We start from the raw sequence: 24,553 nt of genomic DNA on the forward strand, positions 1-24,553 counted from the left end.
TCCTTCACAGCAGCGACAGCTTTATGAGGAGCATCAGCACTGCTCTGCCTGAGCAGAACCATCACCGCCATAGGTTGTCAAATAACCCGGATTTAACCCACACAGGTAAGTCCAATGGGGTGCAGGCATGTCCTCTATGCTTACAGCTTCCCGTGGGTGTTGGTTTGATACCGTTTGGGGACAGCCAAGGAGGCATCTGCAGGCAACAAAGGTAGGTGTGTGCTTGTGTGTGTGTTTCCTATGCAGATCCTAAGCCCAGTGTCACATGCAAGTAGGAGGAGTAAGAAGGGTTCCTGGCAAATCCGGGTTATGGATTGCATTTAAAAAGGCCCCGTGGGAGTGCAATGGGCCCCTGTCTTGCTGCTTAGCAATAATGGTATGGGTTTAGGTTCTGCTGTGTGTACTGGTGGTTGACTGCCCCCCAGCCCAGAGTGTGCATGGAAAATTGTCTGGCAGCCTCCCTGACAGCAAGCAGTGATAGTGCCCATGAAGGGGACCTTGTTGGGCCCGCCCCTTTCACGGTTATCGCTTCTCGGCCTTTTGGCTAAGATCAAGTGTAGTATCTGTTCTTATCAGTTTAATATCTGATACGTCCCCTATCTGGGGACCATATATTAAATGGATTTTTGAGAACGGGGGCCGATTTCGAAGCTTGCTTCCGTCGCCCTATGCATTGACCCGATATGGCAGTATCTTCGGGTACAGTGCACCACCCCCTTACAGGGTTAAAAAGAAAGATTCCTACTTTCATTGCTACCTGCTTGCTGGCTAGCCAGCTAGCCAGCCCTGTGGGCCTTGCTGCTGCTGCTGCAGCCAAAAAACAAAAGGTGGTGCTGCTGCTGCTTCTGCTGCTTCTGCTTCTGCTTGTGTCTGGCCGCTGTTGGAGCGTCCAGGCACAGGACTTCTGCTGCTGCTGACTAAATGGCCTCCTTAATTGGATCATTTGAGTAGCCAGCACACCTGTGCAGGTAGGGCATGACATGATAGGCAGCTGCCTTGATAGCGGGTGGGTGCTGAATGTTCCTAATTGACAAAATAAGATTAATGCTTATGAAGAAATATAAAATCTCATCCCTTCCCCAATATCGCGCCACACCCCTACCCCTTAATTCCCTGGTTGAACTTGATGGACATATGTCTTTTTTCGACCGTACTAACTATGTAACTATGTAACATAACATGGGGGGGGTCTCCTGGCTGTTCACACAGGTGTGTCATTGCTGTACATTGACCATGCATTGCTTCTGTGGTATTGCAAAGGCAAAGACAAATGCTTCCAGCCATCCATTGCACTAATGGATTGGTCATCAGCTGGCTGTCTATGTCCCGCATCAATATAGACCAAAGTACAGAGGGTTAGGCTATGCTATTGTGCACCTACCTGATGCATCAGAAGGTGCGAGGCCCTTGCTAAATTCTGTGCACAGACTTTGAGATCTATACTTTAGACTGTATCTAAACCTGCTCCAACATGGACTGACATTCTGGCCTACTTTCAGCCGATGCGACTTGTCTGTCGCTGAACAGTCGCTTTTTATGTATTCAGCACCTATGTATAATGTTGTAAAAATGCTCTAGAAGCTAAAGTCGCAGAAATGTCACACATATTTGGCCTGCAACTTTCTGTGCGACAAATTCAGACAGGAAAAATCAGTATAAATCCTTAGAAAATTATCCCCCAGTGTCTCCATCTGCTGGCGGTATTGAATAAGCATTGCTGCACTGATGGGGTATGCATTAGACGAAAAAAAAGAAGAAAAAGAAGAATAATACGCCCAGAAAAGAGGCGAAAAGGAGAAAAACGTAAAAAAACGTGAAAAAAAAGTAAGAGGAAGAGAAGGGAAAAAAAGGTGGAAATGGGTTTAAAAGTGATTTCGGCGGAGAAATATTATATATATATATATATATATATATATATATATATACGCGCACACACACACATATATATAAACGTATTCTCCGTTGAGATATTGCAGCCGCTGCTGTGTCCAGGCCCAGGAGCCTTAGCACTGTGCTGTGATGTCACTCAATACCACTGACATCACTAGGTGTAAACAACATCTCTCCTTTGCTGTGTATGTGACTATGGAGCTGTTTGGTGATGTCGTCTATTATGGCCTTCATAGAAGCAACAGGAGATTGTTGCATCCATCTAGAACCCTCAGAACTACAGTGCTATGATGTCACTCACTTCCACAGGCCTTGCAGAGTGTAAACAACAACAACCCAGCTTTGTTGTGTATGTAACCATAGGGATTTGTGATGTCACCTAGAACCTTCACAGCAGCGACAGCTTTATGAGGAGCATCAGCACTGCTCTGCCTGAGCAGAACCATCACCGCCATAGGTTGTCAAATAACCCGGATTTAACCCACACAGGTAAGTCCAATGGGGTGCAGGCATGTCCTCTATGCTTACAGCTTCCCGTGGGTGTTGGTTTGATACCGTTTGGGGACAGCCAAGGAGGCATCTGCAGGCAACAAAGGTAGGTGTGTGCTTGTGTGTGTGTTTCCTATGCAGATCCTAAGCCCAGTGTCACATGCAAGTAGGAGGAGTAAGAAGGGTTCCTGGCAAATCCGGGTTATGGATTGCATTTAAAAAGGCCCCGTGGGAGTGCAATGGGCCCCTGTCTTGCTGCTTAGCAATAATGGTATGGGTTTAGGTTCTGCTGTGTGTACTGGTGGTTGACTGCCCCCCAGCCCAGAGTGTGCATGGAAAATTGTCTGGCAGCCTCCCTGACAGCAAGCAGTGATAGTGCCCATGAAGGGGACCTTGTTGGGCCCGCCCCTTTCACGGTTATCGCTTCTCGGCCTTTTGGCTAAGATCAAGTGTAGTATCTGTTCTTATCAGTTTAATATCTGATACGTCCCCTATCTGGGGACCATATATTAAATGGATTTTTGAGAACGGGGGCCGATTTCGAAGCTTGCTTCCGTCGCCCTATGCATTGACCCGATATGGCAGTATCTTCGGGTACAGTGCACCACCCCCTTACAGGGTTAAAAAGAAAGATTCCTACTTTCATTGCTACCTGCTTGCTGGCTAGCCAGCTAGCCAGCCCTGTGGGCCTTGCTGCTGCTGCTGCAGCCAAAAAACAAAAGGTGGTGCTGCTGCTGCTTCTGCTGCTTCTGCTTCTGCTTGTGTCTGGCCGCTGTTGGAGCGTCCAGGCACAGGACTTCTGCTGCTGCTGACTAAATGGCCTCCTTAATTGGATCATTTGAGTAGCCAGCACACCTGTGCAGGTAGGGCATGACATGATAGGCAGCTGCCTTGATAGCGGGTGGGTGCTGAATGTTCCTAATTGACAAAATAAGATTAATGCTTATGAAGAAATATAAAATCTCATCCCTTCCCCAATATCGCGCCACACCCCTACCCCTTAATTCCCTGGTTGAACTTGATGGACATATGTCTTTTTCGACCGTACTAACTATGTAACTATGTAACATAACATGGGGGGGGTCTCCTGGCTGTTCACACAGGTGTGTCATTGCTGTACATTGACCATGCATTGCTTCTGTGGTATTGCAAAGGCAAAGACAAATGCTTCCAGCCATCCATTGCACTAATGGATTGGTCATCAGCTGGCTGTCTATGTCCCGCATCAATATAGACCAAAGTACAGAGGGTTAGGCTATGCTATTGTGCACCTACCTGATGCATCAGAAGGTGCGAGGCCCTTGCTAAATTCTGTGCACAGACTTTGAGATCTATACTTTAGACTGTATCTAAACCTGCTCCAACATGGACTGACATTCTGGCCTACTTTCAGCCGATGCGACTTGTCTGTCGCTGAACAGTCGCTTTTTATGTATTCAGCACCTATGTATAATGTTGTAAAAATGCTCTAGAAGCTAAAGTCGCAGAAATGTCACACATATTTGGCCTGCAACTTTCTGTGCGACAAATTCAGACAGGAAAAATCAGTATAAATCCTTAGAAAATTATCCCCCAGTGTCTCCATCTGCTGGCGGTATTGAATAAGCATTGCTGCACTGATGGGGTATGCATTAGACGAAAAAAAAGAAGAAAAAGAAGAATAATACGCCCAGAAAAGAGGCGAAAAGGAGAAAAACGTAAAAAAACGTGAAAAAAAAGTAAGAGGAAGAGAAGGGAAAAAAAGGTGGAAATGGGTTTAAAAGTGATTTCGGCGGAGAAATATATATATATATATATATATATATATATATATATATATATACGCGCACACACACACATATATATAAACGTATTCTCCGTTGAGATATTGCAGCCGCTGCTGTGTCCAGGCCCAGGAGCCTTAGCACTGTGCTGTGATGTCACTCAATACCACTGACATCACTAGGTGTAAACAACATCTCTCCTTTGCTGTGTATGTGACTATGGAGCTGTTTGGTGATGTCGTCTATTATGGCCTTCATAGAAGCAACAGGAGATTGTTGCATCCATCTAGAACCCTCAGAACTACAGTGCTATGATGTCACTCACTTCCACAGGCCTTGCAGAGTGTAAACAACAACAACCCAGCTTTGTTGTGTATGTAACCATAGGGATTTGTGATGTCACCTAGAACCTTCACAGCAGCGACAGCTTTATGAGGAGCATCAGCACTGCTCTGCCTGAGCAGAACCATCACCGCCATAGGTTGTCAAATAACCCGGATTTAACCCACACAGGTAAGTCCAATGGGGTGCAGGCATGTCCTCTATGCTTACAGCTCCTCGTGGGTGTTGGTTTGATACCGTTTGGGGACAGCCAAGGAGGCATCTGCAGGCAACAAAGGTAGGTGTGTGCTTGTGTGTGTGTTTCCTATGCAGATCCTAAGCCCAGTGTCACATGCAAGTAGGAGGAGTAAGAAGGGTTCCTGGCAAATCCGGGTTATGGATTGCATTTAAAAAGGCCCCGTGGGAGTGCAATGGGCCCCTGTCTTGCTGCTTAGCAATAATGGTATGGGTTTAGGTTCTGCTGTGTGTACTGGTGGTTGACTGCCCCCCAGCCCAGAGTGTGCATGGAAAATTGTCTGCAGCCTCCCTGACAGCAAGCAGTGATAGTGCCCATGAAGGGGACCTTGTTGGGCCCGCCCCTTTCACGGTTATCGCTTCTCGGCCTTTTGGCTAAGATCAAGTGTAGTATCTGTTCTTATCAGTTTAATATCTGATACGTCCCCTATCTGGGGACCATATATTAAATGGATTTTTGAGAACGGGGGCCGATTTCGAAGCTTGCTTCCGTCGCCCTATGCATTGACCCGATATGGCAGTATCTTCGGGTACAGTGCACCACCCCCTTACAGGGTTAAAAAGAAAGATTCCTACTTTCATTGCTACCTGCTTGCTGGCTAGCCAGCTAGCCAGCCCTGTGGGCCTTGCTGCTGCTGCTGCAGCCAAAAACAAAAGGTGGTGCTGCTGCTGCTGCTTCTGCTGCTTCTGCTTCTGCTTGTGTCTGGCCGCTGTTGGAGCGTCCAGGCACAGGACTTCTGCTGCTGCTGACTAAATGGCCTCCTTAATTGGATCATTTGAGTAGCCAGCACACCTGTGCAGGTAGGGCATGACATGATAGGCAGCTGCCTTGATAGCGGGTGGGTGCTGAATGTTCCTAATTGACAAAATAAGATTAATGCTTATGAAGAAATATAAAATCTCATCCCTTCCCCAATATCGCGCCACACCCCTACCCCTTAATTCCCTGGTTGAACTTGATGGACATATGTCTTTTTTCGACCGTACTAACTATGTAACTATGTAACATAACATGGGGGGGGTCTCCTGGCTGTTCACACAGGTGTGTCATTGCTGTACATTGACCATGCATTGCTTCTGTGGTATTGCAAAGGCAAAGACAAATGCTTCCAGCCATCCATTGCACTAATGGATTGGTCATCAGCTGGCTGTCTATGTCCCGCATCAATATAGACCAAAGTACAGAGGGTTAGGCTATGCTATTGTGCACCTACCTGATGCATCAGAAGGTGCGAGGCCCTTGCTAAATTCTGTGCACAGACTTTGAGATCTATACTTTAGACTGTATCTAAACCTGCTCCAACATGGACTGACATTCTGGCCTACTTTCAGCCGATGCGACTTGTCTGTCGCTGAACAGTCGCTTTTTATGTATTCAGCACCTATGTATAATGTTGTAAAAATGCTCTAGAAGCTAAAGTCGCAGAAATGTCACACATATTTGGCCTGCAACTTTCTGTGCGACAAATTCAGACAGGAAAAATCAGTATAAATCCTTAGAAAATTATCCCCCAGTGTCTCCATCTGCTGGCGGTATTGAATAAGCATTGCTGCACTGATGGGGTATGCATTAGACGAAAAAAAGAAGAAAAAGAAGAATAATACGCCCAGAAAAGAGGCGAAAAGGAGAAAAACGTAAAAAAACGTGAAAAAAAAGTAAGAGGAAGAGAAGGGAAAAAAAGGTGGAAATGGGTTTAAAAGTGATTTCGGCGGAGAAATATATATATATATATATATATATATATATATATATACGCGCACACACACACATATATATAAACGTATTCTCCGTTGAGATATTGCAGCCGCTGCTGTGTCCAGGCCCAGGAGCCTTAGCACTGTGCTGTGATGTCACTCAATACCACTGACATCACTAGGTGTAAACAACATCTCTCCTTTGCTGTGTATGTGACTATGGAGCTGTTTGGTGATGTCGTCTATTATGGCCTTCATAGAAGCAACAGGAGATTGTTGCATCCATCTAGAACCCTCAGAACTACAGTGCTATGATGTCACTCACTTCCACAGGCCTTGCAGAGTGTAAACAACAACAACCCAGCTTTGTTGTGTATGTAACCATAGGGATTTGTGATGTCACCTAGAACCTTCACAGCAGCGACAGCTTTATGAGGAGCATCAGCACTGCTCTGCCTGAGCAGAACCATCACCGCCATAGGTTGTCAAATAACCCGGATTTAACCCACACAGGTAAGTCCAATGGGGTGCAGGCATGTCCTCTATGCTTACAGCTTCCCGTGGGTGTTGGTTTGATACCGTTTGGGGACAGCCAAGGAGGCATCTGCAGGCAACAAAGGTAGGTGTGTGCTTGTGTGTGTGTTTCCTATGCAGATCCTAAGCCCAGTGTCACATGCAAGTAGGAGGAGTAAGAAGGGTTCCTGGCAAATCCGGGTTATGGATTGCATTTAAAAAGGCCCCGTGGGAGTGCAATGGGCCCCTGTCTTGCTGCTTAGCAATAATGGTATGGGTTTAGGTTCTGCTGTGTGTACTGGTGGTTGACTGCCCCCCAGCCCAGAGTGTGCATGGAAAATTGTCTGGCAGCCTCCCTGACAGCAAGCAGTGATAGTGCCCATGAAGGGGACCTTGTTGGGCCCGCCCCTTTCACGGTTATCGCTTCTCGGCCTTTTGGCTAAGATCAAGTGTAGTATCTGTTCTTATCAGTTTAATATCTGATACGTCCCCTATCTGGGGACCATATATTAAATGGATTTTTGAGAACGGGGGCCGATTTCGAAGCTTGCTTCCGTCGCCCTATGCATTGACCCGATATGGCAGTATCTTCGGGTACAGTGCACCACCCTCTTACAGGGTTAAAAAGAAAGATTCCTACTTTCATTGCTACCTGCTTGCTGGCTAGCCAGCTAGCCAGCCCTGTGGGCCTTGCTGCTGCTGCTGCAGCCAAAAAACAAAAGGTGGTGCTGCTGCTGCTTCTGCTGCTTCTGCTTCTGCTTGTGTCTGGCCGCTGTTGGAGCGTCCAGGCACAGGACTTCTGCTGCTGCTGACTAAATGGCCTCCTTAATTGGATCATTTGAGTAGCCAGCACACCTGTGCAGGTAGGGCATGACATGATAGGCAGCTGCCTTGATAGCGGGGTGGGTGCTGAATGTTCCTAATTGACAAAATAAGATTAATGCTTATGAAGAAATATAAAATCTCATCCCTTCCCCAATATCGCGCCACACCCCTACCCCTTAATTCCCTGGTTGAACTTGATGGACATATGTCTTTTTTCGACCGTACTAACTATGTAACTATGTAACATAACATGGGGGGGGTCTCCTGGCTGTTCACACAGGTGTGTCATTGCTGTACATTGACCATGCATTGCTTCTGTGGTATTGCAAAGGCAAAGACAAATGCTTCCAGCCATCCATTGCACTAATGGATTGGTCATCAGCTGGCTGTCTATGTCCCGCATCAATATAGACCAAAGTACAGAGGGTTAGGCTATGCTATTGTGCACCTACCTGATGCATCAGAAGGTGCGAGGCCCTTGCTAAATTCTGTGCACAGACTTTGAGATCTATACTTTAGACTGTATCTAAACCTGCTCCAACATGGACTGACATTCTGGCCTACTTTCAGCCGATGCGACTTGTCTGTCGCTGAACAGTCGCTTTTTATGTATTCAGCACCTATGTATAATGTTGTAAAAATGCTCTAGAAGCTAAAGTCGCAGAAATGTCACACATATTTGGCCTGCAACTTTCTGTGCGACAAATTCAGACAGGAAAAATCAGTATAAATCCTTAGAAAATTATCCCCAGTGTCTCCATCTGCTGGCGGTATTGAATAAGCATTGCTGCACTGATGGGGTATGCATTAGACGAAAAACAAAGAAGAAAAAGAAGAATAATACGCCCAGAAAAGAGGCGAAAAGGAGAAAACGTAAAAAAACGTGAAAAAAAAGTAAGAGGAAGAGAAGGGAAAAAAAGGTGGAAATGGGTTTAAAAGTGATTTCGGCGGAGAAATATATATATATATATATATATATATATATATATATATACGCGCACACACACACATATATATAAACGTATTCTCCGTTGAGATATTGCAGCCGCTGCTGTGTCCAGGCCCAGGAGCCTTAGCACTGTGCTGTGATGTCACTCAATACCACTGACATCACTAGGTGTAAACAACATCTCTCCTTTGCTGTGTATGTGACTATGGAGCTGTTTGGTGATGTCGTCTATTATGGCCTTCATAGAAGCAACAGGAGATTGTTGCATCCATCTAGAACCCTCAGAACTACAGTGCTATGATGTCACTCACTTCCACAGGCCTTGCAGAGTGTAAACAACAACAACCCAGCTTTGTTGTGTATGTAACCATAGGGATTTGTGATGTCACCTAGAACCTTCACAGCAGCGACAGCTTTATGAGGAGCATCAGCACTGCTCTGCCTGAGCAGAACCATCACCGCCATAGGTTGTCAAATAACCCGGATTTAACCCACACAGGTAAGTCCAATGGGGTGCAGGCATGTCCTCTATGCTTACAGCTTCCCGTGGGTGTTGGTTTGATACCGTTTGGGGACAGCCAAGGAGGCATCTGCAGGCAACAAAGGTAGGTGTGTGCTTGTGTGTGTGTTTCCTATGCAGATCCTAAGCCCAGTGTCACATGCAAGTAGGAGGAGTAAGAAGGGTTCCTGGCAAATCCGGGTTATGGATTGCATTTAAAAAGGCCCCGTGGGAGTGCAATGGGCCCCTGTCTTGCTGCTTAGCAATAATGGTATGGGTTTAGGTTCTGCTGTGTGTACTGGTGGTTGACTGCCCCCCAGCCCAGAGTGTGCATGGAAAATTGTCTGGCAGCCTCCCTGACAGCAAGCAGTGATAGTGCCCATGAAGGGGACCTTGTTGGGCCCGCCCCTTTCACGGTTATCGCTTCTCGGCCTTTTGGCTAAGATCAAGTGTAGTATCTGTTCTTATCAGTTTAATATCTGATACGTCCCCTATCTGGGGACCATATATTAAATGGATTTTTGAGAACGGGGGCCGATTTCGAAGCTTGCTTCCGTCGCCCTATGCATTGACCCGATATGGCAGTATCTTCGGGTACAGTGCACCACCCCCTTACAGGGTTAAAAAGAAAGATTCCTACTTTCATTGCTACCTGCTTGCTGGCTAGCCAGCTAGCCAGCCCTGTGGGCCTTGCTGCTGCTGCTGCAGCCAAAAAACAAAAGGTGGTGCTGCTGCTGCTTCTGCTGCTTCTGCTTCTGCTTGTGTCTGGCCGCTGTTGGAGCGTCCAGGCACAGGACTTCTGCTGCTGCTGACTAAATGGCCTCCTTAATTGGATCATTTGAGTAGCCAGCACACCTGTGCAGGTAGGGCATGACATGATAGGCAGCTGCCTTGATAGCGGGTGGGTGCTGAATGTTCCTAATTGACAAAATAAGATTAATGCTTATGAAGAAATATAAAATCTCATCCCTTCCCCAATATCGCGCCACACCCCTACCCCTTAATTCCCTGGTTGAACTTGATGGACATATGTCTTTTTTCGACCGTACTAACTATGTAACTATGTAACATAACATGGGGGGGGTCTCCTGGCTGTTCACACAGGTGTGTCATTGCTGTACATTGACCATGCATTGCTTCTGTGGTATTGCAAAGGCAAAGACAAATGCTTCCAGCCATCCATTGCACTAATGGATTGGTCATCAGCTGGCTGTCTATGTCCCGCATCAATATAGACCAAAGTACAGAGGGTTAGGCTATGCTATTGTGCACCTACCTGATGCATCAGAAGGTGCGAGGCCCTTGCTAAATTCTGTGCACAGACTTTGAGATCTATACTTTAGACTGTATCTAAACCTGCTCCAACATGGACTGACATTCTGGCCTACTTTCAGCCGATGCGACTTGTCTGTCGCTGAACAGTCGCTTTTTATGTATTCAGCACCTATGTATAATGTTGTAAAAATGCTCTAGAAGCTAAAGTCGCAGAAATGTCACACATATTTGGCCTGCAACTTTCTGTGCGACAAATTCAGACAGGAAAAATCAGTATAAATCCTTAGAAAATTATCCCCCAGTGTCTCCATCTGCTGGCGGTATTGAATAAGCATTGCTGCACTGATGGGGTATGCATTAGACGAAAAAAAAGAAGAAAAAGAAGAATAATACGCCCAGAAAAGAGGCGAAAAGGAGAAAAACGTAAAAAAACGTGAAAAAAAAGTAAGAGGAAGAGAAGGGAAAAAAAGGTGGAAATGGGTTTAAAAGTGATTTCGGCGGAGAAATATATATATATATATATATATATATATATACGCGCACACACACACATATATATAAACGTATTCTCCGTTGAGATATTGCAGCCGCTGCTGTGTCCAGGCCCAGGAGCCTTAGCACTGTGCTGTGATGTCACTCAATACCACTGACATCACTAGGTGTAAACAACATCTCTCCTTTGCTGTGTATGTGACTATGGAGCTGTTTGGTGATGTCGTCTATTATGGCCTTCATAGAAGCAACAGGAGATTGTTGCATCCATCTAGAACCCTCAGAACTACAGTGCTATGATGTCACTCACTTCCACAGGCCTTGCAGAGTGTAAACAACAACAACCCAGCTTTGTTGTGTATGTAACCATAGGGATTTGTGATGTCACCTAGAACCTTCACAGCAGCGACAGCTTTATGAGGAGCATCAGCACTGCTCTGCCTGAGCAGAACCATCACCGCCATAGGTTGTCAAATAACCCGGATTTAACCCACACAGGTAAGTCCAATGGGGTGCAGGCATGTCCTCTATGCTTACAGCTTCCCGTGGGTGTTGGTTTGATACCGTTTGGGGACAGCCAAGGAGGCATCTGCAGGCAACAAAGGTAGGTGTGTGCTTGTGTGTGTGTTTCCTATGCAGATCCTAAGCCCAGTGTCACATGCAAGTAGGAGGAGTAAGAAGGGTTCCTGGCAAATCCGGGTTATGGATTGCATTTAAAAAGGCCCCGTGGGAGTGCAATGGGCCCCTGTCTTGCTGCTTAGCAATAATGGTATGGGTTTAGGTTCTGCTGTGTGTACTGGTGGTTGACTGCCCCCCAGCCCAGAGTGTGCATGGAAAATTGTCTGGCAGCCTCCCTGACAGCAAGCAGTGATAGTGCCCATGAAGGGGACCTTGTTGGGCCCGCCCCTTTCACGGTTATCGCTTCTCGGCCTTTTGGCTAAGATCAAGTGTAGTATCTGTTCTTATCAGTTTAATATCTGATACGTCCCCTATCTGGGGACCATATATTAAATGGATTTTTGAGAACGGGGGCCGATTTCGAAGCTTGCTTCCGTCGCCCTATGCATTGACCCGATATGGCAGTATCTTCGGGTACAGTGCACCACCCCCTTACAGGGTTAAAAAGAAAGATTCCTACTTTCATTGCTACCTGCTTGCTGGCTAGCCAGCTAGCCAGCCCTGTGGGCCTTGCTGCTGCTGCTGCAGCCAAAAAACAAAAGGTGGTGCTGCTGCTGCTTCTGCTGCTTCTGCTTCTGCTTGTGTCTGGCCGCTGTTGGAGCGTCCAGGCACAGGACTTCTGCTGCTGCTGACTAAATGGCCTCCTTAATTGGATCATTTGAGTAGCCAGCACACCTGTGCAGGTAGGGCATGACATGATAGGCAGCTGCCTTGATAGCGGGTGGGTGCTGAATGTTCCTAATTGACAAAATAAGATTAATGCTTATGAAGAAATATAAAATCTCATCCCTTCCCCAATATCGCGCCACACCCCTACCCCTTAATTCCCTGGTTGAACTTGATGGACATATGTCTTTTTTCGACCGTACTAACTATGTAACTATGTAACATAACATGGGGGGGGTCTCCTGGCTGTTCACACAGGTGTGTCATTGCTGTACATTGACCATGCATTGCTTCTGTGGTATTGCAAAGGCAAAGACAAATGCTTCCAGCCATCCATTGCACTAATGGATTGGTCATCAGCTGGCTGTCTATGTCCCGCATCAATATAGACCAAAGTACAGAGGGTTAGGCTATGCTATTGTGCACCTACCTGATGCATCAGAAGGTGCGAGGCCCTTGCTAAATTCTGTGCACAGACTTTGAGATCTATACTTTAGACTGTATCTAAACCTGCTCCAACATGGACTGACATTCTGGCCTACTTTCAGCCGATGCGACTTGTCTGTCGCTGAACAGTCGCTTTTTATGTATTCAGCACCTATGTATAATGTTGTAAAAATGCTCTAGAAGCTAAAGTCGCAGAAATGTCACACATATTTGGCCTGCAACTTTCTGTGCGACAAATTCAGACAGGAAAAATCAGTATAAATCCTTAGAAAATTATCCCCCAGTGTCTCCATCTGCTGGCGGTATTGAATAAGCATTGCTGCACTGATGGGGTATGCATTAGACGAAAAAAAAGAAGAAAAAGAAGAATAATACGCCCAGAAAAGAGGCGAAAAGGAGAAAAACGTAAAAAAACGTGAAAAAAAAGTAAGAGGAAGAGAAGGGAAAAAAAGGTGGAAATGGGTTTAAAAGTGATTTCGGCGGAGAAATATATATATATATATATATATATATATATATATATATATATATATACGCGCACACACACACATATATATAAACGTATTCTCCGTTGAGATATTGCAGCCGCTGCTGTGTCCAGGCCCAGGAGCCTTAGCACTGTGCTGTGATGTCACTCAATACCACTGACATCACTAGGTGTAAACAACATCTCTCCTTTGCTGTGTATGTGACTATGGAGCTGTTTGGTGATGTCGTCTATTATGGCCTTCATAGAAGCAACAGGAGATTGTTGCATCCATCTAGAACCCTCAGAACTACAGTGCTATGATGTCACTCACTTCCACAGGCCTTGCAGAGTGTAAACAACAACAACCCAGCTTTGTTGTGTATGTAACCATAGGGATTTGTGATGTCACCTAGAACCTTCACAGCAGCGACAGCTTTATGAGGAGCATCAGCACTGCTCTGCCTGAGCAGAACCATCACCGCCATAGGTTGTCAAATAACCCGGATTTAACCCACACAGGTAAGTCCAATGGGGTGCAGGCATGTCCTCTATGCTTACAGCTTCCCGTGGGTGTTGGTTTGATACCGTTTGGGGACAGCCAAGGAGGCATCTGCAGGCAACAAAGGTAGGTGTGTGCTTGTGTGTGTGTTTCCTATGCAGATCCTAAGCCCAGTGTCACATGCAAGTAGGAGGAGTAAGAAGGGTTCCTGGCAAATCCGGGTTATGGATTGCATTTAAAAAGGCCCCGTGGGAGTGCAATGGGCCCCTGTCTTGCTGCTTAGCAATAATGGTATGGGTTTAGGTTCTGCTGTGTGTACTGGTGGTTGACTGCCCCCCAGCCCAGAGTGTGCATGGAAAATTGTCTGGCAGCCTCCCTGACAGCAAGCAGTGATAGTGCCCATGAAGGGGACCTTGTTGGGCCCGCCCCTTTCACGGTTATCGCTTCTCGGCCTTTTGGCTAAGATCAAGTGTAGTATCTGTTCTTATCAGTTTAATATCTGATACGTCCCCTATCTGGGGACCATATATTAAATGGATTTTTGAGAACGGGGGCCGATTTCGAAGCTTGCTTCCGTCGCCCTATGCATTGACCCGATATGGCAGTATCTTCGGGTACAGTGCACCACCCCCTTACAGGGTTAAAAAGAAAGATTCCTACTTTCATTGCTACCTGCTTGCTGGCTAGCCAGCTAGCCAGCCCTGTGGGCCTTGCTGCTGCTGCTGCAGCCAAAAAACAAAAGGTGGTGCTGCTGCTGCTTCTGCTGCTTCTGCTTCTGCTTGTGTCTGGCCGCTGTTGGAGCGTCCAGGCACAGGACTTCTGCTGCTGCTGACTAAATGGCCTCCTTAATTGGATCATTTGAGTAGCCAGCACACCTGTGCAGGTAGGGCATGACATGATAGGCAGCTGCCTTGATAGCGGGTGGGTGCTGAATGTTCCTAATTGACAAAATAAGATTAATGCTTATGAAGAAATATAAAATCTCATCCCTTCCCCAATATCGCGCCACACCCCTACCCCTTAATTCCCTGGTTGAACTTGATGGACATATGTCTTTTTTCGACCGTACTAACTATGTAACTATGTAACATAACATGGGGGGGGTCTCCTGGCTGTTCACACAGGTGTGTCATTGCTGTACATTGACCATGCATTGCTTCTGTGGTATTGCAAAGGCAAAGACAAATGCTTCCAGCCATCCATTGCACTAATGGATTGGTCATCAGCTGGCTGTCTATGTCCCGCATCAATATAGACCAAAGTACAGAGGGTTAGGCTATGCTATTGTGCACCTACCTGATGCATCAGAAGGTGCGAGGCCCTTGCTAAATTCTGTGCACAGACTTTGAGATCTATACTTTAGACTGTATCTAAACCTGCTCCAACATGGACTGACATTCTGGCCTACTTTCAGCCGATGCGACTTGTCTGTCGCTGAACAGTCGCTTTTTATGTATTCAGCACCTATGTATAATGTTGTAAAAATGCTCTAGAAGCTAAAGTCGCAGAAATGTCACACATATTTGGCCTGCAACTTTCTGTGCGACAAATTCAGACAGGAAAAATCAGTATAAATCCTTAGAAAATTATCCCCCAGTGTCTCCATCTGCTGGCGGTATTGAATAAGCATTGCTGCACTGATGGGGTATGCATTAGACGAAAAAAAAGAAGAAAAAGAAGAATAATACGCCCAGAAAAGAGGCGAAAAGGAGAAAAACGTAAAAAAACGTGAAAAAAAAGTAAGAGGAAGAGAAGGGAAAAAAAGGTGGAAATGGGTTTAAAAGTGATTTCGGCGGAGAAATATATATATATATATATATATATATATATATATATATATATATATATACGCGCACACACACACATATATATAAACGTATTCTCCGTTGAGATATTGCAGCCGCTGCTGTGTCCAGGCCCAGGAGCCTTAGCACTGTGCTGTGATGTCACTCAATACCACTGACATCACTAGGTGTAAACAACATCTCTCCTTTGCTGTGTATGTGACTATGGAGCTGTTTGGTGATGTCGTCTATTATGGCCTTCATAGAAGCAACAGGAGATTGTTGCATCCATCTAGAACCCTCAGAACTACAGTGCTATGATGTCACTCACTTCCACAGGCCTTGCAGAGTGTAAACAACAACAACCCAGCTTTGTTGTGTATGTAACCATAGGGATTTGTGATGTCACCTAGAACCTTCACAGCAGCGACAGCTTTATGAGGAGCATCAGCACTGCTCTGCCTGAGCAGAACCATCACCGCCATAGGTTGTCAAATAACCCGGATTTAACCCACACAGGTAAGTCCAATGGGGTGCAGGCATGTCCTCTATGCTTACAGCTTCCCGTGGGTGTTGGTTTGATACCGTTTGGGGACAGCCAAGGAGGCATCTGCAGGCAACAAAGGTAGGTGTGTGCTTGTGTGTGTGTTTCCTATGCAGATCCTAAGCCCAGTGTCACATGCAAGTAGGAGGAGTAAGAAGGGTTCCTGGCAAATCCGGGTTATGGATTGCATTTAAAAAGGCCCCGTGGGAGTGCAATGGGCCCCTGTCTTGCTGCTTAGCAATAATGGTATGGGTTTAGGTTCTGCTGTGTGTACTGGTGGTTGACTGCCCCCCAGCCCAGAGTGTGCATGGAAAATTGTCTGGCAGCCTCCCTGACAGCAAGCAGTGATAGTGCCCATGAAGGGGACCTTGTTGGGCCCGCCCCTTTCACGGTTATCGCTTCTCGGCCTTTTGGCTAAGATCAAGTGTAGTATCTGTTCTTATCAGTTTAATATCTGATACGTCCCCTATCTGGGGACCATATATTAAATGGATTTTTGAGAACGGGGGCCGATTTCGAAGCTTGCTTCCGTCGCCCTATGCATTGACCCGATATGGCAGTATCTTCGGGTACAGTGCACCACCCCCTTACAGGGTTAAAAAGAAAGATTCCTACTTTCATTGCTACCTGCTTGCTGGCTAGCCAGCTAGCCAGCCCTGTGGGCCTTGCTGCTGCTGCTGCAGCCAAAAAACAAAAGGTGGTGCTGCTGCTGCTTCTGCTGCTTCTGCTTCTGCTTGTGTCTGGCCGCTGTTGGAGCGTCCAGGCACAGGACTTCTGCTGCTGCTGACTAAATGGCCTCCTTAATTGGATCATTTGAGTAGCCAGCACACCTGTGCAGGTAGGGCATGACATGATAGGCAGCTGCCTTGATAGCGGGTGGGTGCTGAATGTTCCTAATTGACAAAATAAGATTAATGCTTATGAAGAAATATAAAATCTCATCCCTTCCCCAATATCGCGCCACACCCCTACCCCTTAATTCCCTGGTTGAACTTGATGGACATATGTCTTTTTTCGACCGTACTAACTATGTAACTATGTAACATAACATGGGGGGGGTCTCCTGGCTGTTCACACAGGTGTGTCATTGCTGTACATTGACCATGCATTGCTTCTGTGGTATTGCAAAGGCAAAGACAAATGCTTCCAGCCATCCATTGCACTAATGGATTGGTCATCAGCTGGCTGTCTATGTCCCGCATCAATATAGACCAAAGTACAGAGGGTTAGGCTATGCTATTGTGCACCTACCTGATGCATCAGAAGGTGCGAGGCCCTTGCTAAATTCTGTGCACAGACTTTGAGATCTATACTTTAGACTGTATCTAAACCTGCTCCAACATGGACTGACATTCTGGCCTACTTTCAGCCGATGCGACTTGTCTGTCGCTGAACAGTCGCTTTTTATGTATTCAGCACCTATGTATAATGTTGTAAAAATGCTCTAGAAGCTAAAGTCGCAGAAATGTCACACATATTTGGCCTGCAACTTTCTGTGCGACAAATTCAGACAGGAAAAATCAGTATAAATCCTTAGAAAATTATCCCCCAGTGTCTCCATCTGCTGGCGGTATTGAATAAGCATTGCTGCACTGATGGGGTATGCATTAGACGAAAAAAAAGAAGAAAAAGAAGAATAATACGCCCAGAAAAGAGGCGAAAAGGAGAAAAACGTAAAAAAACGTGAAAAAAAAGTAAGAGGAAGAGAAGGGAAAAAAAGGTGGAAATGGGTTTAAAAGTGATTTCGGCGGAGAAATATATATATATATATATATATATATATATATATATATATACGCGCACACACACACATATATATAAACGTATTCTCCGTTGAGATATTGCAGCCGCTGCTGTGTCCAGGCCCAGGAGCCTTAGCACTGTGCTGTGATGTCACTCAATACCACTGACATCACTAGGTGTAAACAACATCTCTCCTTTGCTGTGTATGTGACTATGGAGCTGTTTGGTGATGTCGTCTATTATGGCCTTCATAGAAGCAACAGGAGATTGTTGCATCCATCTAGAACCCTCAGAACTACAGTGCTATGATGTCACTCACTTCCACAGGCCTTGCAGAGTGTAAACAACAACAACCCAGCTTTGTTGTGTATGTAACCATAGGGATTTGTGATGTCACCTAGAACCTTCACAGCAGCGACAGCTTTATGAGGAGCATCAGCACTGCTCTGCCTGAGCAGAACCATCACCGCCATAGGTTGTCAAATAACCCGGATTTAACCCACACAGGTAAGTCCAATGGGGTGCAGGCATGTCCTCTATGCTTACAGCTTCCCGTGGGTGTTGGTTTGATACCGTTTGGGGACAGCCAAGGAGGCATCTGCAGGCAACAAAGGTAGGTGTGTGCTTGTGTGTGTGTTTCCTATGCAGATCCTAAGCCCAGTGTCACATGCAAGTAGGAGGAGTAAGAAGGGTTCCTGGCAAATCCGGGTTATGGATTGCATTTAAAAAGGCCCCGTGGGAGTGCAATGGGCCCCTGTCTTGCTGCTTAGCAATAATGGTATGGGTTTAGGTTCTGCTGTGTGTACTGGTGGTTGACTGCCCCCCAGCCCAGAGTGTGCATGGAAAATTGTCTGGCAGCCTCCCTGACAGCAAGCAGTGATAGTGCCCATGAAGGGGACCTTGTTGGGCCCGCCCCTTTCACGGTTATCGCTTCTCGGCCTTTTGGCTAAGATCAAGTGTAGTATCTGTTCTTATCAGTTTAATATCTGATACGTCCCCTATCTGGGGACCATATATTAAATGGATTTTTGAGAACGGGGGCCGATTTCGAAGCTTGCTTCCGTCGCCCTATGCATTGACCCGATATGGCAGTATCTTCGGGTACAGTGCACCACCCCCTTACAGGGTTAAAAAGAAAGATTCCTACTTTCATTGCTACCTGCTTGCTGGCTAGCCAGCTAGCCAGCCCTGTGGGCCTTGCTGCTGCTGCTGCAGCCAAAAAACAAAAGGTGGTGCTGCTGCTGCTTCTGCTGCTTCTGCTTCTGCTTGTGTCTGGCCGCTGTTGGAGCGTCCAGGCACAGGACTTCTGCTGCTGCTGACTAAATGGCCTCCTTAATTGGATCATTTGAGTAGCCAGCACACCTGTGCAGGTAGGGCATGACATGATAGACAGCTGCCTTGATAGCGGGTGGGTGCTGAATGTTCCTAATTGACAAAATAAGATTAATGCTTATGAAGAAATATAAAATCTCATCCCTTCCCCAATATCGCGCCACACCCCTACCCCTTAATTCCCTGGTTGAACTTGATGGACATATGTCTTTTTTCGACCGTACTAACTATGTAACTATGTAACATAACATGGGGGGGGTCTCCTGGCTGTTCACACAGGTGTGTCATTGCTGTACATTGACCATGCATTGCTTCTGTGGTATTGCAAAGGCAAAGACAAATGCTTCCAGCCATCCATTGCACTAATGGATTGGTCATCAGCTGGCTGTCTATGTCCCGCATCAATATAGACCAAAGTACAGAGGGTTAGGCTATGCTATTGTGCACCTACCTGATGCATCAGAAGGTGCGAGGCCCTTGCTAAATTCTGTGCACAGACTTTGAGATCTATACTTTAGACTGTATCTAAACCTGCTCCAACATGGACTGACATTCTGGCCTACTTTCAGCCGATGCGACTTGTCTGTCGCTGAACAGTCGCTTTTTATGTATTCAGCACCTATGTATAATGTTGTAAAAATGCTCTAGAAGCTAAAGTCGCAGAAATGTCACACATATTTGGCCTGCAACTTTCTGTGCGACAAATTCAGACAGGAAAAATCAGTATAAATCCTTAGAAAATTATCCCCCAGTGTCTCCATCTGCTGGCGGTATTGAATAAGCATTGCTGCACTGATGGGGTATGCATTAGACGAAAAAAAAGAAGAAAAAGAAGAATAATACGCCCAGAAAAGAGGCGAAAAGGAGAAAAACGTAAAAAAACGTGAAAAAAAAGTAAGAGGAAGAGAAGGGAAAAAAAGGTGGAAATGGGTTTAAAAGTGATTTCGGCGGAGAAATATATATATATATATATATATATATATATATATATATATATACGCGCACACACACACATATATATAAACGTATTCTCCGTTGAGATATTGCAGCCGCTGCTGTGTCCAGGCCCAGGAGCCTTAGCACTGTGCTGTGATGTCACTCAATACCACTGACATCACTAGGTGTAAACAACATCTCTCCTTTGCTGTGTATGTGACTATGGAGCTGTTTGGTGATGTCGTCTATTATGGCCTTCATAGAAGCAACAGGAGATTGTTGCATCCATCTAGAACCCTCAGAACTACAGTGCTATGATGTCACTCACTTCCACAGGCCTTGCAGAGTGTAAACAACAACAACCCAGCTTTGTTGTGTATGTAACCATAGGGATTTGTGATGTCACCTAGAACCTTCACAGCAGCGACAGCTTTATGAGGAGCATCAGCACTGCTCTGCCTGAGCAGAACCATCACCGCCATAGGTTGTCAAATAACCCGGATTTAACCCACACAGGTAAGTCCAATGGGGTGCAGGCATGTCCTCTATGCTTACAGCTTCCCGTGGGTGTTGGTTTGATACCGTTTGGGGACAGCCAAGGAGGCATCTGCAGGCAACAAAGGTAGGTGTGTGCTTGTGTGTGTGTTTCCTATGCAGATCCTAAGCCCAGTGTCACATGCAAGTAGGAGGAGTAAGAAGGGTTCCTGGCAAATCCGGGTTATGGATTGCATTTAAAAAGGCCCCGTGGGAGTGCAATGGGCCCCTGTCTTGCTGCTTAGCAATAATGGTATGGGTTTAGGTTCTGCTGTGTGTACTGGTGGTTGACTGCCCCCCAGCCCAGAGTGTGCATGGAAAATTGTCTGGCAGCCTCCCTGACAGCAAGCAGTGATAGTGCCCATGAAGGGGACCTTGTTGGGCCCGCCCCTTTCACGGTTATCGCTTCTCGGCCTTTTGGCTAAGATCAAGTGTAGTATCTGTTCTTATCAGTTTAATATCTGATACGTCCCCTATCTGGGGACCATATATTAAATGGATTTTTGAGAACGGGGGCCGATTTCGAAGCTTGCTTCCGTCGCCCTATGCATTGACCCGATATGGCAGTATCTTCGGGTACAGTGCACCACCCCCTTACAGGGTTAAAAAGAAAGATTCCTACTTTCATTGCTACCTGCTTGCTGGCTAGCCAGCTAGCCAGCCCTGTGGGCCTTGCTGCTGCTGCTGCAGCCAAAAAACAAAAGGTGGTGCTGCTGCTGCTTCTGCTGCTTCTGCTTCTGCTTGTGTCTGGCCGCTGTTGGAGCGTCCAGGCACAGGACTTCTGCTGCTGCTGACTAAATGGCCTCCTTAATTGGATCATTTGAGTAGCCAGCACACCTGTGCAGGTAGGGCATGACATGATAGGCAGCTGCCTTGATAGCGGGTGGGTGCTGAATGTTCCTAATTGACAAAATAAGATTAATGCTTATGAAGAAATATAAAATCTCATCCCTTCCCCAATATCGCGCCACACCCCTACCCCTTAATTCCCTGGTTGAACTTGATGGACATATGTCTTTTTTCGACCGTACTAACTATGTAACTATGTAACATAACATGGGGGGGGGTCTCCTGGCTGTTCACACAGGTGTGTCATTGCTGTACATTGACCATGCATTGCTTCTGTGGTATTGCAAAGGCAAAGACAAATGCTTCCAGCCATCCATTGCACTAATGGATTGGTCATCAGCTGGCTGTCTATGTCCCGCATCAATATAGACCAAAGTACAGAGGGTTAGGCTATGCTATTGTGCACCTACCTGATGCATCAGAAGGTGCGAGGCCCTTGCTAAATTCTGTGCACAGACTTTGAGATCTATACTTTAGACTGTATCTAAACCTGCTCCAACATGGACTGACATTCTGGCCTACTTTCAGCCGATGCGACTTGTCTGTCGCTGAACAGTCGCTTTTTATGTATTCAGCACCTATGTATAATGTTGTAAAAATGCTCTAGAAGCTAAAGTCGCAGAAATGTCACACATATTTGGCCTGCAACTTTCTGTGCGACAAATTCAGACAGGAAAAATCAGTATAAATCCTTAGAAAATTATCCCCCAGTGTCTCCATCTGCTGGCGGTATTGAATAAGCATTGCTGCACTGATGGGGTATGCATTAGACGAAAAAAAAGAAGAAAAAGAAGAATAATACGCCCAGAAAAGAGGCGAAAAGGAGAAAAACGTAAAAAAACGTGAAAAAAAAGTAAGAGGAAGAGAAGGGAAAAAAAGGTGGAAATGGGTTTAAAAGTGATTTCGGCGGAGAAATATATATATATATATATATATATATATATATATATATATATATATATACGCGCACACACACACATATATATAAACGTATTCTCCGTTGAGATATTGCAGCCGCTGCTGTGTCCAGGCCCAGGAGCCTTAGCACTGTGCTGTGATGTCACTCAATACCACTGACATCACTAGGTGTAAACAACATCTCTCCTTTGCTGTGTATGTGACTATGGAGCTGTTTGGTGATGTCGTCTATTATGGCCTTCATAGAAGCAACAGGAGATTGTTGCATCCATCTAGAACCCTCAGAACTACAGTGCTATGATGTCACTCACTTCCACAGGCCTTGCAGAGTGTAAACAACAACAACCCAGCTTTGTTGTGTATGTAACCATAGGGATTTGTGATGTCACCTAGAACCTTCACAGCAGCGACAGCTTTATGAGGAGCATCAGCACTGCTCTGCCTGAGCAGAACCATCACCGCCATAGGTTGTCAAATAACCCGGATTTAACCCACACAGGTAAGTCCAATGGGGTGCAGGCATGTCCTCTATGCTTACAGCTTCCCGTGGGTGTTGGTTTGATACCGTTTGGGGACAGCCAAGGAGGCATCTGCAGGCAACAAAGGTAGGTGTGTGCTTGTGTGTGTGTTTCCTATGCAGATCCTAAGCCCAGTGTCACATGCAAGTAGGAGGAGTAAGAAGGGTTCCTGGCAAATCCGGGTTATGGATTGCATTTAAAAAGGCCCCGTGGGAGTGCAATGGGCCCCTGTCTTGCTGCTTAGCAATAATGGTATGGGTTTAGGTTCTGCTGTGTGTACTGGTGGTTGACTGCCCCCCAGCCCAGAGTGTGCATGGAAAATTGTCTGGCAGCCTCCCTGACAGCAAGCAGTGATAGTGCCCATGAAGGGGACCTTGTTGGGCCCGCCCCTTTCACGGTTATCGCTTCTCGGCCTTTTGGCTAAGATCAAGTGTAGTATCTGTTCTTATCAGTTTAATATCTGATACGTCCCCTATCTGGGGACCATATATTAAATGGATTTTTGAGAACGGGGGCCGATTTCGAAGCTTGCTTCCGTCGCCCTATGCATTGACCCGATATGGCAGTATCTTCGGGTACAGTGCACCACCCCCTTACAGGGTTAAAAAGAAAGATTCCTACTTTCATTGCTACCTGCTTGCTGGCTAGCCAGCTAGCCAGCCCTGTGGGCCTTGCTGCTGCTGCTGCAGCCAAAAAACAAAAGGTGGTGCTGCTGCTGCTTCTGCTGCTTCTGCTTCTGCTTGTGTCTGGCCGCTGTTGGAGCGTCCAGGCACAGGACTTCTGCTGCTGCTGACTAAATGGCCTCCTTAATTGGATCATTTGAGTAGCCAGCACACCTGTGCAGGTAGGGCATGACATGATAGGCAGCTGCCTTGATAGCGGGTGGGTGCTGAATGTTCCTAATTGACAAAATAAGATTAATGCTTATGAAGAAATATAAAATCTCATCCCTTCCCCAATATCGCGCCACACCCCTACCCCTTAATTCCCTGGTTGAACTTGATGGACATATGTCTTTTTTCGACCGTACTAACTATGTAACTATGTAACATAACATGGGGGGGGTCTCCTGGCTGTTCACACAGGTGTGTCATTGCTGTACATTGACCATGCATTGCTTCTGTGGTATTGCAAAGGCAAAGACAAATGCTTCCAGCCATCCATTGCACTAATGGATTGGTCATCAGCTGGCTGTCTATGTCCCGCATCAATATAGACCAAAGTACAGAGGGTTAGGCTATGCTATTGTGCACCTACCTGATGCATCAGAAGGTGCGAGGCCCTTGCTAAATTCTGTGCACAGACTTTGAGATCTATACTTTAGACTGTATCTAAACCTGCTCCAACATGGACTGACATTCTGGCCTACTTTCAGCCGATGCGACTTGTCTGTCGCTGAACAGTCGCTTTTTATGTATTCAGCACCTATGTATAATGTTGTAAAAATGCTCTAGAAGCTAAAGTCGCAGAAATGTCACACATATTTGGCCTGCAACTTTCTGTGCGACAAATTCAGACAGGAAAAATCAGTATAAATCCTTAGAAAATTATCCCCCAGTGTCTCCATCTGCTGGCGGTATTGAATAAGCATTGCTGCACTGATGGGGTATGCATTAGACGGAAAAAAAGAAGAAAAAGAAGAATAATACGCCCAGAAAAGAGGCGAAAAG

The 24,553-nt window shown here is 46.1% G+C and overlaps 11 non-coding genes across 11 annotated transcripts; all 11 read left to right on the top strand.

The window, feature by feature from the left end:
• Positions 1-524: 524 nt before the first annotated feature.
• LOC130315750 (U2 spliceosomal RNA) lies at positions 525-715 on the top strand. The gene has a single exon (XR_008863191.1). It is a non-coding gene; the product is annotated as a U2 spliceosomal RNA (small nuclear RNA).
• Positions 716-2,798: 2,083 nt separating this feature from the next.
• On the top strand, positions 2,799-2,989 carry LOC130315762 (U2 spliceosomal RNA). Its single transcript, XR_008863202.1, has one exon. It is a non-coding gene; the product is annotated as a U2 spliceosomal RNA (small nuclear RNA).
• A 2,084-nt stretch (positions 2,990-5,073) lies between these two features.
• Positions 5,074-5,264, top strand: LOC130315774 (U2 spliceosomal RNA). Its single transcript, XR_008863213.1, has one exon. It is a non-coding gene; the product is annotated as a U2 spliceosomal RNA (small nuclear RNA).
• Positions 5,265-7,345: 2,081 nt separating this feature from the next.
• On the top strand, positions 7,346-7,536 carry LOC130315786 (U2 spliceosomal RNA). Its single transcript, XR_008863224.1, has one exon. It is a non-coding gene; the product is annotated as a U2 spliceosomal RNA (small nuclear RNA).
• Positions 7,537-9,618: 2,082 nt separating this feature from the next.
• Positions 9,619-9,809, top strand: LOC130315798 (U2 spliceosomal RNA). Its single transcript, XR_008863235.1, has one exon. It is a non-coding gene; the product is annotated as a U2 spliceosomal RNA (small nuclear RNA).
• A 2,074-nt stretch (positions 9,810-11,883) lies between these two features.
• LOC130315810 (U2 spliceosomal RNA) lies at positions 11,884-12,074 on the top strand. The gene has a single exon (XR_008863246.1). It is a non-coding gene; the product is annotated as a U2 spliceosomal RNA (small nuclear RNA).
• Positions 12,075-14,164: 2,090 nt separating this feature from the next.
• LOC130315823 (U2 spliceosomal RNA) lies at positions 14,165-14,355 on the top strand. The gene has a single exon (XR_008863257.1). It is a non-coding gene; the product is annotated as a U2 spliceosomal RNA (small nuclear RNA).
• Positions 14,356-16,447: 2,092 nt separating this feature from the next.
• Positions 16,448-16,638, top strand: LOC130315835 (U2 spliceosomal RNA). The gene has a single exon (XR_008863268.1). It is a non-coding gene; the product is annotated as a U2 spliceosomal RNA (small nuclear RNA).
• Positions 16,639-18,722: 2,084 nt separating this feature from the next.
• On the top strand, positions 18,723-18,913 carry LOC130315847 (U2 spliceosomal RNA). Its single transcript, XR_008863279.1, has one exon. It is a non-coding gene; the product is annotated as a U2 spliceosomal RNA (small nuclear RNA).
• A 2,086-nt stretch (positions 18,914-20,999) lies between these two features.
• On the top strand, positions 21,000-21,190 carry LOC130315859 (U2 spliceosomal RNA). Its single transcript, XR_008863290.1, has one exon. It is a non-coding gene; the product is annotated as a U2 spliceosomal RNA (small nuclear RNA).
• Positions 21,191-23,283: 2,093 nt separating this feature from the next.
• Positions 23,284-23,474, top strand: LOC130315872 (U2 spliceosomal RNA). Its single transcript, XR_008863302.1, has one exon. It is a non-coding gene; the product is annotated as a U2 spliceosomal RNA (small nuclear RNA).
• The last annotated feature ends 1,079 nt before the right edge of the window (positions 23,475-24,553 follow it).

Source organism: Hyla sarda, unplaced genomic scaffold (genome assembly GCF_029499605.1).
Source record: "Hyla sarda isolate aHylSar1 unplaced genomic scaffold, aHylSar1.hap1 scaffold_189, whole genome shotgun sequence".
In the NCBI taxonomy this organism is placed as follows: domain Eukaryota; kingdom Metazoa; phylum Chordata; class Amphibia; order Anura; family Hylidae; genus Hyla; species Hyla sarda.